Genomic DNA, 14,377 nt, shown 5'->3' on the forward strand with positions numbered 1-14,377 from the left:
TATGGAATCTGTCTTCAGATGCAGTCATGGCAAATTCCTAGCCATTTTAATCTCCAAAATCTCTCTAGGAGAAGCTGTAAATAGGGTCATTTTGTTCACGACCTGTGAGTCTGAAAGATGGAAAAGGCACATGAGATCATCCGGCCTGCCTGCCAGAGCGGCATTGTTCCTTGCAGTACGTTTTCTAGTACTTAGTTTTATGAGTCCCAAGGGAGGGAGAGATTTTCTCACTTTCTCTGCAAGAGTTTTGCACAGCCTAACCCAGCCAGGGACTTTCCCTCTGTGGTATTTGGTCTGACGTTTCATTCTGATCACCCTCTAGTGGTGTCCTTATGAGAATGACACTGCCTTGTCACCATTCACACAACTCTATTTTTGTTCCACACTTAGGTGAGGACCATATAAATTGCAGGACACAAAACCGCTTCAAACAAGTTTGTGGGGGTGGGGGGCACTGTTGGCTAAAACCTAATTTGGCCTTCCCCAACGTGGCACTTCCTGGACTATACTGGACTACATCTTCCAGCATCCCTCCAGCCACGTGAAAAGCAGCAACACAATGCAAGGTAGGGGAGAATAAATATTAAAAACACTACTAAATGGATCAAAAGCTATTTGAAAAGGTAACAGCTTTAAGACAGAACTTTCAGATAAATGTGGCTGGTAAAGTGTGTAGCAGGGGGAAAGGCCTGAAAGGATGAAAAGCTTTTGCTTCATGCTGAAAAATCAAGCAAACCAGGGGAACCTTTCTGCAGAGGGCATTCCACAATTGGGAAGCTGCCACTGAAAAGCCCAACTCACAAATAGCCGCCTGGAGCAGCATCTCTGATGATGCTTCCAGAGCAAAGGTAGCAACATACAGGAAGAAGCATTCCCTTGAGGGACTGTGGCCTGAAGATGTAGGGCTCAGTTGCAGGTGGAGGAAAAACTATTCATTAAAAAAATGGTTGATAGAGAACAATCATGGATCTTCCCCATCACATGTGCTTTGACCATTAGGTGAAAGAGATGAGTGATGCTCTCTAGAGTGAAATTTTGGGCAATATTGGGCAATAGCCAAGGTGGTAGATTAGAAAGCACCATGAAAGACTTCGAGAATATTTAGCCATATCTTTATAAATATGACAATACTACCGCTGCCAGCTCAGTCTGAAATAGCTTCCCTGTAGTTCTGTCTGTGTGTTCAGAAACTGCCTTAGCTGAACACACATGTGAGAAGCAGGGATGTAGCCCTGCCTTTGCGGTTGTTCCACATAGTTCCACAGGCATTTCTGTGCACATTAAGATGTTTGCATAAGGAAGACCTACTAACAGAGCTTGGGGAAGACATCTAGAGCGACTGTTGTCTCTGTTTGTTGCTGATCCTTAACAGGCTGCTCTCTCTGGCCTCTACCACTTCCCATCTGCAACATGGAAGATCATAAAACTTACTCTTAGGACTGTTGTGTGGATTGTAACTAGAATTATGCATGTGAGGAACTTTCAACATGTGATATTGTGTGCCTACCTACCTGAGGGTAAGTCCCACTGAATTCCGTGCAGCTTACTTAAGAGTAGATGTGTATAAGATAGCAAATCATTGAAAATAATTTCATACGGCTGTTGATTCAACATTTGCCAGCACTATTTGTTTGAACAGGCATCAAAGCAGTTAAATATCTTTTTGTGGTACAATTTTTGTGTGGGTAGTTCGGTACCTCAGTGGTAAATAGCATTCTCAGTAGAAAAAGCTGGACCAGTATCTTATTTTACTGGAAATCCCATCCAGTTATTTAATGAACAGCTTCAAGGCGAAAGAAGAGGAAAGAAACACAGTGACAGATTGCCACTTTATTCTGTCAGCCTGAAGCACGGAAGGTTATTCAAATTAAGAAGTGCTTTATCCAGTCAAGGGCTGCACATGGGGAAGTTTCAGCTGCACACGAGCATCAGAAAAAAGCATTCTTGTAAGATTTCCCACTTTCAGCTCTCTGTGTATTTTCCTCTGCTTTGTTGGACTTTTCTCACAGTTTCTGCAGGATGTTTGCTCTCACACACAAGTGATCCTCAATTAAGACATTTAAGGAGGGGGATTCCAACAAATGCTCTTTTAGTTTTTAAAAATATGACGTCTTCTCCTGAAAATAGAATGCTCAACATTACATAGATGGGGAAAAATAAAACAACATTTTCAGGAAAGGTTAGAACATGCAACGGAATTTTTACAACTGCTTCCATACAGGGGCAGTACTACATATCAAAAAGATCTTGGGCTCAGGTCCATAAGACAAAGAAACTGCACAAATCTGCACATGCTAATTAAAATATGTACTAAAGAGTCCATCCTCTCCCCCCCGCCCCCGTGTGTGTATGCATGCATGTGTATATGCACCTCTTTAAAGCAGTGGTTTTCAACTACTGGTTCCTGGACCAGCGTCGGTCCACAGATTTCTTATTGGTATGTGGGGGGGGGGGCATCCCACTCACTGTGGACTGGCTGTGGTCCACCACCTCTTCCTTGGTTGGTATTGCATTCATGGGGGGTGCGCTGGTGCCATCAGGGGCTGCAGGGAGGAGAGAGATGGCTCTGTGGGACCCGGCTGGGAGCCACGCTGTGCCAGTTTCAGTATTTTGCTCTTTTGTTGGCATTTTTTGTTTCTCAGTTTCTGGTTGTTTTGGAGAATTTTCTTCCTTCTCTCTCTCTCTCTCTCTCTCTCTCTCTCTCTCTCTCTCTCTCTCTTTCTTGGTTTTGTGTTTGGAAACTAATGCACAGAATACTGTATTATGTGTATGGTACTTTTTGCTTCTGCCTCAGCGGTCCCAGAGGTGGTTTTCCTGTTTTTGCTGGTCCTCAGCTGTGGAAAGCTTGAAAACCACTGCTTTAAAGGAACCTGTCTTCTAAGGACAGTTCTGTTTATAAAAAAAAATGCATGGACAGAAGAAAGGCGATTGATTGATTGATTGATTGATTCACGTATTTATATGCCACCTATAACTGCCAAAATGGCCTCTCTAGGTGGCTCACACAATAAAACAACACAGTAAAACAGTTAAAACAATAAACTGCTTTAAAACAATTAAAACGATAAAATCATAAAACATGAAAATGGTACAATTTCAATATAACCAATATAAAAGGTCTATCAGCACTCACAAAATGGCTTAGATATTTAAAAAAGAGGATTTCAGAAACAATCCTCAAGCAGATGGGTTGCTTTGGGGCAGTCGGAGGTAACTCTATGTAGGCAAAAAGCCAGCTGATTCAGGGGGATCAGATGTAATGTCCCCTGCATATTTCATCTGGGCCCCTATACCATTATTTCAGGAAGAGCCCAAGGACAGTGGGGGTGGGGGCGACAGCCTCCCAAAGATGTAGGGCTCCACATGAAAAAATGGTGGTGGTGGGAGCAGTGCTAGTGGGCCGTCCTCTGACACTGCCTCTACTTCCATGTAACAGTTCTGCAGAACAGCTGTGCTGGATCAGACTAAGGGATCCGATCAGCATTCTGTTCCCACGTCCTCCCCCAGATGGCCACGGGAAGCCCACAGGCAGGACATGAGTCCAAGAACATCCTCTGCTTTGTCTTGCTCAGTAACTGGCATGTAGAGGTACATTTCCCCAGTCCTGGAGGTAAGAAATAGCCATTGTGATTGGTAGTAATTGAAAGCCTTATCCTCCACTGGGAACTGAAGCTTCCATTTTCAGACAGACTGTGGCCATAGCCAAAGGGGGGGGGGGGCAACAGGATACCTTTGGGCACTCTTCTGCTCTTGTTCCCCGGCAACTGGCATACAGAGCCAAAAATGACTGTGATGCTGGAGGCAGCATATAGCCATTGTCACTGGTGCCTTTCAGAGAGTCATCTTGCATGAATTTTTCGAATGCCTTTTTCAAGCCATCCAAGTTGGTGGCCATCACATCTTGCAACACTGGCCACAGAATTACCAGGCGTCGTGTAAAGAAGTGCTTCCTTTGTTCTGTATGGAATGTTCCACCATTCAGTTCATTGGGATGACCTTGAGTTCTAACATTAGAAAGAGGGAATATACCCCATATTCCTCCACCACATGCTTAATTTTCTATACCTCTAGCATGTCTCCCCTAACTTGTCTTTTTTCAAAGATAAAAAGCCTCCAGTAGGATCAGACAATGGGCATGATAGTGATGTTGCTAGAGAGATAAAGAGTCTGTATGCTAGCAGGGTATATGTTATGCTCAGCAATGATCTGGAACAACAGGGTAATTAAATGCATAGCATAAGATGAGTACTTTGCCTATTGTGCCTACCGTGATCCTTCCTGGGCTAACTTGACCTGACCTGACCTGGCTTTAATTTTCTCCATACTTCTGTAAACTCCAGATTAGACAAGTGTACTTTGTTCTACAAAGGCCTGCCTCTGAAGACTTCCCAGAAATTTGAGTTGCTAAGGCTATAAGATGGTAACTGGAACCAGCCCAATGGAAGATATGCATCCCTCCAAGCTTTATACATCTTTTTCCCATTCTTTCACCAAATGTGATGCCTTTGCATCACCAGGGGAACACTCTTTCAACTGTCCAGACCAGCCTTTCCCAATTATGTACCCCATAGGCGTATTAGACAGCAACTTGGAATTGCTTCAATATCTGGAAAGCAGACCAGACTCATGTTGCCATAAAGGTATTAATCTTTAAGGTGCCACAGACTTCTCTCATTTTTGTGTTGTGCTTTCCATCATTGCTCTGAATCTCTGCAAGCAATATTGGAACTGAATGCCAGTATATGAATAATCTTAATTCATTAATCCATTAGCTAACACAAAATAAAGGAAGTATTCATTCATATGGAAATCTAAGTAGATTTAACCAATTAATTTATTAAAACCCATAAGCGATTTCTTTAATTGGGTGCCACCCTACATGTATTACATAATCCAGGCCATGATCCCTATGGGGGATTATTGCTTACAAGAAAAGTCTGTGTGTTTTGCTCAGTGTATTGTTAAGAAGACCTCAGAGACCTTGCTTCTCTTGTTCCATTGGGCTGCTTGCAGCCTAATTAAGATTCCAGTGAGCAACATGTTTTGCCATGTTGTCCTGCCTGCTTGTGAATGAACAAGATTACCAGATCATGCATACATTTCCATTTCCAATATTCATTTCTATTTCCATATTCAATAAGAATCATTGCTTATGTAGCCAAGATATAGTGCCATGGGCACATAAAGAGGTGAAGACAGGCTTGAGGTAATCCTATGATTTGCAGAAGTACAAATCATTTTTAGGGGCGAAATACACTTAACTGGGGTAAATCCCAAAACAGACCAGTCAGAACTTGGCATGCTCAAGAATCCTAACAGTGGGAGTAGGTGTAAAACTGGGGATGGAAAGGAGTAGCTAGAATCCTGGACTACAGCACTGCATATTCAACATTTTGTTGTAGCTCCCACTTGTATTTTCTATCAGCTTCCAGTGGAACATACCTCATGGGGTCTGTTTTAAGTCAGTGTCACTAATGATAGTGGATTAAATGATTTAATTATGTTGATGCTGGAGAGGTTTATAGCAACATAGGGTAGCAGGGTGGCTCATGCTCTTTCTAGCCAGTGGAAAGATACAGGTGTTGGCCAGATTGCTTGCAACATATGTATCTGATTTGATATGAATGCCAGGAACCACATGGTAGCATATTCTCAAGGATGCAATCCACCTTGGAGGCGGGAGGTTTGCATTAAACTAAATGCTTGAATATCCTTCTCTTTCCACACCCTTGCCAAGAGAAGCTGTCTCTCTGCAAAACACTTCCTCTCGGCTATCATTTCGTCTCTACGCCATTCCAACTGCATAGAGTGGCCTTGATTTCCCAGAACCAGGTCATCGGTTCAGCCGTGTTCCAGCACTGTGCTGAACAGTCTGGTTTCATTCTTTTGTATCCATGATGGATTAGCCCATAGGCAGATTGGCCATTAACTCGCTCAGGCTGGCATGAAATGAGCTGCTACCCTCAATGCCACTAGAACTGGACTAATACTTAAGTAAATACTGATTGGATTTTTTCATATAACAAACATGAAAGATCATCTATGTTCAGAAGCATAAATATTTTCCACTCATCTGACAAAAATTTAGACTAAAACCGAGTGCTGGTTAGGAAAAGCCATCTATTTATTCCCTTGTATCTTTATCAGACCACTTTAATGGAATAACAACTTCATCTGCAACATCTGTTGTCCAGAAAAGCATGTGTGTGTACTTGCATGTATGCAAATGCATGAGTGTGGCTGTCTGTTCCACCAGTGTGGCAAGAACACTCACTATCAATACCATGCATGTGTTACAGCAGGGGCAAAGATGAAAAAGATCTCAAGATGTTTGGACTTCAATCTCCAGCAGTCCTAGGGTGGTCCTCCAAAAAAGAGGAAAAGCATTACCAAAAACTAGGACAAATACCCTTCTAGGTCCCATGTGTCTTATATCATTTCACTGAAATAACATTCAGCCAAAGAATACAATATGGAACCAGTAAAAGATTTCCAAATGCAGATTCACTTCCTTTCAGAAGACTTACTGTTTGGAGTAGAAGAAAGAAACAAACAGTTGCTTCCTATGATCATATCTCCTACTGCTACCTACTGTTTCAGTAGCTATTCCCTGTATCCTTCCACCTCATTGGTCCTTTTTAAAACACATCTCTCTCACCCACAGATACTAATTGTATGTCCCATGAAGTTCTGTATACACAAGAAGGCAGAGATACAGACTGGATGGCCCTCTCCCATGTTTGTCCCCAAAATGACTGCCGATGGTGGGAGTGCCCACCTTTTCCATGCCAAGAAGCTGATGCAATCTTTTGCAAGATGGCAGAAAATCTCCTAGCAAGTAGGCTCAGGAGTATGTTCCTGTGAAGAGAGAGTTGTTCTCATGCCGCAGAAAGTATCTCTGGAGAGCCACAGGTAGCAGACAGGAAGCACAATTGTGAAGCTCACTAGTAAACCAACTGGCCAAGTGGCTCTTCCTCCATAGGAGGGGGCTTCTGTTAAAGCCCTAGTTGATCTCTGGAATGTACAGGTGGCTTTGCCATTCAATCAGACCTCTCCTGAGTGCTAAAGACAAGCAAGACTTTGAGGATGGCGATTTGTCTATGGTGTTTCTCAGGGTCCTACTTTCCCTGCAGGCACACTATTTCAAACATACACAAAAACACTGGGAGAGAGTGTCCAGAGTTCTGAGGTATGGTGCCACAAGTATGTTGATAATACCCAACTCTATCTTTCTTTTCCATCTAAATCCAAGGAAGTTGTTCTGGTCCTAAACTGGTACCAATCATTGATAATAGGCTGGATGAGTCCAAAAACATTAAGATTAATCCGAGCAAGATTAAGGTCATTTTGGTCAGTTGTAGGGCAGACCAGGGAATAGGGACTCAGCCTGAGCTTGGTGGAGTTACACTCCCGCTGAAGACAGGCTTGCGGTTTGGGTGAACTTTTGGACTTGGCTCTCGACCTGGATGTGCAAGTCTCAGTGGCGGCCAGGTGCACATCTCCTCAGCTGAAGCTAGGGTACCAACAGCGCCCACTCCTAGAGACATCTAATTTGACCATGGTCACACATGTCTTCCTCCCATTTGGGCTACTGCAGTACAGTCTACGTAGGGCTGCCTTCAAAAACTATCCAGGCCGATCCAGCATGCTGTGCCAGGCTATTGACCAGAGCCGAATACAGGGAGTATGTGGCACCCTTTTTACAGTATTAGCCCTCTACAAGGAGACACGCCAGCATTCTGCACCCCTGCTGTAAAGATTACAGGGAGATAATGTGTGGGAAGCTAATTTTTGAATGTGCAGAAATGTTATACCATTTCCAAATGCTTACCATTCTTATTCTTTTGGTCCAGACTGGGAAGATGATCTCATTTTTTAAAACTAAGAATGTATACAGTAACACAACTCCAGTATCTGCAACCTGCACAACTTAGTCTAACAAATTTGCCCCCAAGGGTTCAGGGCTGAGGACATCAGGAACCTGGCAGCAAGTGGCAAAGCAATTGCGAAAAGCTTTTGGCATGTTAATTTTGTGACCTACTGTTAGTGTAAAAATTCAATTTATTAAAAACAATAAACATATAGTCGACTGTTATGTCAATTTAATTATACAATTTCAGAGATTCAGTGCTCCCACTGAATTTTTATGGACTGAGGATTATGAGTAAAATCCAGACAGATTCTGTTTCTGATTTGGACTTGAAGATAAAAATGAAGTCATAAAAAGAATTCAGATGAGTCATGTCTTGGAGGAGAAAATGAGTGATTGCATCTTACAGAAGTTAAATACTAGATTTATAATAACAACAACAAAAGCTGCCATTTAAGAATAAATTGCTGCAATTCCTTCCAAATACTGTAGATCTTCCTACTTCATAGTATACCCCACATCCCAGGCGTAGTTCACATGTGACTACTGGGCTGTAACTACTAGGCTGCATGTGGCCCTTGGCCTTTTCTGTGTCCCCCGTCACAGCTGCCAAATCACCACCAGGTGCAAGTGGAGCTGCAGCATCCAAAATACCTGCACTTAGAAACAAGGCAGATGGGCAAAGCATGTCTTACTTTGATGCAAATGCACACTTCCCTGGGTCTTCTGAGAATACAAGTTAAATAAAGTCAAGTCGGCTTTCCCCATGTCTCTTGGTTTAAAACACAAGTGTGCCATTTTTGCCTTTGCTGAGTCGCTACCAAATTTTGGTGGCAATTTGGCAATTCAGGTGAGTTTGGTGGGGGGAGTGCAGACAGCAGGGAGCTCTAGAATGGCCATCCAAGCCTTTGAAGTTGCCTGCTCTTGCAATATACTAATAGAACATCCATTCTCCGTGAGCCAATCCTTGTGTAGTCAAAATAGCATTGTTCATACACAAGAAGGAAGTATCAGCAGGCTTAGGAGAATCCCAAGGTTTGAAGAAGTACAAAAATATTTAGGAAGAAAAACCCTAAAATGGAATTCTAGATATGATAAGGTAAAGGGACTTTACCTATTGCTTTGCCAGAGAATATAGCTTGATTGATTATTTTTAGTTTCATCCCCCATTTCCGATTGCATTAGATCATTTTTGTTGTGGAGCCCTTATGATCATGATTATTTACCACTACAGATGGAATTGGATTTGGGAATCAAAGCTTGTCTATTATGAAAGACAGGAAAAGATGTTTTACTAGCACTAGGGCCAGGAAATGGCTCTTACAATTGGCACAACAACTTCACTTTGCATTGAACTTGCTGATGTTGAGTGATATAAGGGATAGGATTCTTTCTGGATCTTTAGATCGCACTCTTAAATTTTTTCCCAGATAATAGAATTATTGAAACCATTTTATATTCTCAAGATGAGCCATTAAAAGGAACCTGATAAAACATATATTGCAAAGTTTTGAAGAGGGCAAAATCTCAGCTGTTATATCTCTTCCATAGAAGAAACTCTCACTCTATGCTTTTAAGATATTTACAGGTCAAGCACCAACTTAATAAATATTGTTGGTTAAGAAAAAGTGTTGATCGTAAGTGCTGTTGGTTAAAATTACTTTTAATTTCCACCTCCCTGAATTTTCATCACCTGCTAATCTTTTTGTATGCAGATGATGCTGCACTATTATTGTATACAACAGTAGGACCGAAATGTATATTTTGTGATATAGCCAATTTCTGCCTGGACACCAGCTAACTATCAATTATAGTAAATAAAAGATCTTAGTTTTTCAGAAAGCAAGTATATTCGGAAAAGCTAGTCTGCCTTGAATAATCAAAGAGCATCCCACAGGCAAGTACATTCATTTTGTTATCTTGGATTTCATTTTACAGTTTCTGTTACTTGGTCAATCCATTTTAACCATGCATTGAGAAAAACAAAAGCCCACTTAACTGCTATTTTGAAGGTTTTTTCCCAGTATGGAGACCAGTCAATCCCAATAGTATTGGAGGTTTACTGAGCAAAAATGTTATCCTTTTTACTACATGGAGTGCCCATTTGGATCTCACCAGCTTTAACCAGGTTGGAAATGGTACAGGCTTCATTTCTACATGCTCTTCAGTGAACCCCTAAATTGTAATCTTCTGTTGGAATCAGATTGTAGTCAAATTTCTCTTATGGCCTGGGCAGCTGCAGTAAATGTTAAACTTGTTTTATTAGATTGTGACTCCTTACCTGAGCTTTTTAAGTGGACCCAATTAGACCCCTATAAATCTTCCTGGGATAAGTTAATGAAAGATAAGCTGCAGAGTCTAGGATTTAATCTTCTTCAGTCTTCTCCTACTAATAGTTCTAATGTTAGAGAGAAGGCTTTGGAATCATTGAGGAAACTAGACCAAAAGGCTATTAATCTAGATGCCAGCAGATGCTTCTTCCTTCTTAATTTTAGATGCCAGCAGATGCTACTCCCCTCTTTTGGGGAGCTGGTCTTTTTCTGTTCTACCTAGGTGTTCTTTGTTTTTAATAAACCTTTAACACTCTGTTTTTGCCAACACTTTTTGCTGGCTAGAGTAAATACTCCACCACTTGCAAAATAGTTAGGCCACTGCAAGGGTATTATCAGTTCTCAGAGACGCTCCTCTTGTGGCAGAGGCGCAACTGAAACTTCACCACATTTTCTATTCAGTTGCAATTTATATTCTTCTGTGAGAGCAAGTTTTATATTGCTTTTACTGAGTAGTTTCCCTTGCTGCTTACATAATTTCCAACTGCCATACCTTTTCACTGGCAGCAATAGGCATGTCACCATGTCTTTGGTAAAGTTTATATTCTGTGTTCTTAAAACTAAACGGACATGTGTTGAAAAATATTTATGGAGTTAAGCATCAGGGAGGCTGTGGATATATGAATATATATTTCTGTTTTGCCCAGATGCCTTGGAGCAAGTAGGCACTCTGCTTTAGGAACAGCAGCAGGGGAAGCCCAGCCTCTCAAAAACCCAAAGAAAACTGAGCATGCTAAATGGCAACTGAATGATGAGTGTCTGTTGGGGGGGGTGTGTGTAAAAGGATGATGGAATCATATATCTTGAAAGAGAGAGCAGCTGGCTGGCTAACATACTGAACAGGTAGCGGACAGTAGATTTGAATGTTGAGATTTCTATTAATCTGACTTGCAAATTCAGCTGTAGACTAGCTTTTCCGAGTCAGACTGGTGGTCTTTTTCACTTTCATGAGGGATTTGTGCTAATGCTCTAATGCACTAATGTGAAGTACAGGCTTGCATTAATGTGCATTTGTACATTTGCAGAAATGGAAAGAAATTTCATACATTGTAAAACTACCAGATTCTGTCAGACAATAGAGTGAAAATTACTTGATATTCCATAAAACACAGAGAGAACAGATTTAACAAAATCCATAAAACAATGTCCTACTTGTTTTATGATAAAAATGTATAGCTGCATTTATTTGCATACAAAATAGTTTGCAAAATTGGATTATTCTACCCAGTTGTTCCAGCAGCAACTAGCTACAGGTCCATCTCACAAGATGGCCTGCAATTTTCTTTTATCTATGAAGTAGAGCTTGCCTAATTCTAATTGGCAAAGGGCCAGGTGGGCCACCAAGTGGTCACCTGTTCAGTAGGTTCTGAACCCTCTCTCAAATAGTTCACAAATGTGCTTGTCTCTGATTCTGGAGAAGTAGCTAAGATGGAGAGCCTTATCATTGGCAGATCTTCCAATCTCCCCAGTAAGTGCTTCAGAAACAGGAAGCCCTGTCTAGTTTAGACATGCTATGGGTGTTTCGCAATGGTCTACTTCTACTTCCCCAATGGTCCTTGGCAATTGGTCCATATGGATGGTTCATCATGGTACCAACTTCTGCTAATGGGAACTCTGGCAACTACTTTGTTTTCCTAGAAAATCTGTAACCTATATAGGAAGAATAGATAACCTGTTGCCATTCAAACATTTTGGAGTAGAATTCCCATAATCCCAGCCTGGGATTATAGACTTTCTAGTCCCAAACATAGTTATTGTTTTGATGAGAAAGAAATCTAACCACTTGGTGGTTGACCTTGTTTCAACTTCTGATGGTAATCTTGTTCATAGTAACAGTAACCACAATTGAATTAAATCATAGATACTAATCTATTTCTGGGGAAATGTTCCCAGTGGGGTGGAGGTTGTCCTCTGAAGGTTTTTTGTCTGCCATCTTTGCTTTCCTTCCCCACACCCCACACATCTCTTTCTCCTGCAGTGACAAAACTTTCAAATGATCATTTTTCTAATAATGGCTATCACTCTTGATAATCCTGCAAGTCCGTAAACATTTCCCGTTTCTACAACAACACTCTGATTCAGCATAAAGCAGTGTCCTATGTGCTGGTTGTGATGTTTCTTTTGGCTTTTACCATTTGTTGATGCTTTTCTGCGGATGGATGTTGCCCCTGAGCTGCCCCTGAGTTTCCTGGTTAACTGTAGGTTTCTTCTGTAGGTTGTGTTGCAAAAGCAATTTCCAACTCTGTTTCATGAATATATTTGACATGATTGAGAGATATCCCTGAATAGTCCCACGTGCTCACATTATCTCATCTCAAAGTATGTTCTTCAAGCAAATGTTCAAGTTGAAAGAGGCGTAATCATCAAATATTGCTACAAACATTACTTTGCTCCCACCTTATGCTTGTGTACATATTTAAATAACAACCGTTTCAAGATTACAGAGGTCCTTAAGCCATAGCAATTGACTGATCTGATTGACTACAATTATATCTTCGCTTTCTTCCACCAACTTCAAGGTAGACTATCCATCGGTCTTCCCCTACTGGCCCTCAGATTTTTGAACTGTAACTCCCATCAGTGATCAGAAATGAGGGTTTCAGAATTTCTGGAGGGGACCATGTTGGGATAGGATAATTATAGGATTTCCAGGTGATATCCCTTTCAGACACTGACAAGACACTTCACTCACATGGTTCCGGGAAGGTTGCTGTATTATGGGCCCTTCCGAACATAGTTTTGTTTTCGTTGGTTTGAGTCCACCTTTCTACCAAATGACACTCCAGGTGGTTAAAAGTACTAAAATACTAAGTAAGTATGGGCATGTGAAAATATCAATAAAATAAGAATTTTTGTTTAAAGCAGATACTTGAAAGAATTCCACAGTGGCCATAACAAGAGCTAATGTGATCAGCTCTTGTTTGTTTATTTATATATATTCTTCAGACCATCACAAGACAAACTTCAACAAAAGAAGCTAGATACTATTGGATGCATTCAAGAAGCAATTGGACAGTTATCTGATTGGGATGGTGTAACTGGTATCCTGCATTAGCAGGGGGACTGGACTGAATGGCCTTCCTGGCCCCTTCTGATCCAGATGTTCTGGGAATCTGTAAATCTGTGAAAGTTAATACACACAGAGAAAATAAAGAATAAACATAAAATTTTGGATCTCTGGCTAAAACAAATAGAATTACATTGTATAACATTATTTAAAATAATTCATTAATTTAGACATAAGATTCATGAACTCTGAATCTTATTGACAAGGCATAGCATTCTCCTTCAAGACCTTTTCCCCAATACCTATTACTGTAGACAGAAAATGTGTTGTTTTCAGATATCTATTTTGTTCACAAAACAAATAAGTAGGTGGAACAGCCTCGGACACAGAATACATTGGAGCACTTCATCTGTCCTTAGGCCTTAGCAGGACTTAGAAATGCTAAGAAATTCTTAGAATGCTTAGAAATTCAGTAATTCAGTATAGATCCTCTAATATTTGAGGTTCAGATCAACAGGATCCACTTTCCTCAACTATGCCATAGTTTAAACTGAGGGGGTTGATAAGAGAGAGAAAATATGATGCCAGTTCTTCTGTTGCCCAGTTGGTGGTGCACTCCATTTGCCTAGTTTAGGAAAAGGCAACATGGTGCCCAAGAACCCTAATGCTCCCCCAATACTCTCTGTAGTGCCCACCATGATAGCCTACCCCCCTCCCCATTTTTATTTAAAATATATTTGTATATTTTCTTACTCCCCGCTAGGATTGCTTAAATGTAAAGTTGGATAACCTAGTGGCCTCTATCTTTGTTTCCCATGAATGCCTCTTTGCACTTACATGTTATTTGTGGCTAGCCATGCCCACTCAGAGCAGCCAGCATAGGGTGCTACCCAGGCAGTAAGTCAGATTTCCAAACAGGCCTGCAATGGGTAGCTAAGCTGATTTTTCAGAGTAAGCATTGCACTGTACAACTGGTGCAGTGATGAACCTAGGAAAGAAAACTTTGACAATCTGGGAGTGGGGTGTTTTCTGGTACACTTTTTCCCTTTCTCTTCCCTTTTGGGCACCAATTATTATAAATGTTATAATCTTGTCCTGCTGTGAAAGTAAACAATGAACAGAGCACCTCTTTGGTTTTTCAAAAAAAATCAAGACCACCCTAAATGACTT

General features: G+C 41.1%; 1 protein-coding gene across 6 annotated transcripts in view; it reads left to right on the top strand.

The window, feature by feature from the left end:
* Positions 1 to 14,377, top strand: part of COL8A1 (collagen type VIII alpha 1 chain) — a 132,338-nt gene that overhangs the window by 41,022 nt on the left and 76,939 nt on the right. Inside the window, exon 1 of one of the 6 annotated variants that reach the window (XM_044442030.1) lies at positions 1,467 to 1,517. The exons of the other annotated variants lie outside the window; for them this stretch is intronic. The gene's annotated coding sequence lies outside the window, so the exon portion shown is untranslated. Of the gene's footprint in view, positions 1 to 1,466; positions 1,518 to 14,377 lie in introns of those variants that run through there. 6 annotated transcript variants of the gene reach the window in all.

The sequence above is a fragment of the Varanus komodoensis genome, unplaced genomic scaffold (assembly GCF_004798865.1).
Source record: "Varanus komodoensis strain SLA01 unplaced genomic scaffold, ASM479886v1 scaffold4, whole genome shotgun sequence".
Classification (NCBI taxonomy): domain Eukaryota; kingdom Metazoa; phylum Chordata; class Lepidosauria; order Squamata; family Varanidae; genus Varanus; species Varanus komodoensis.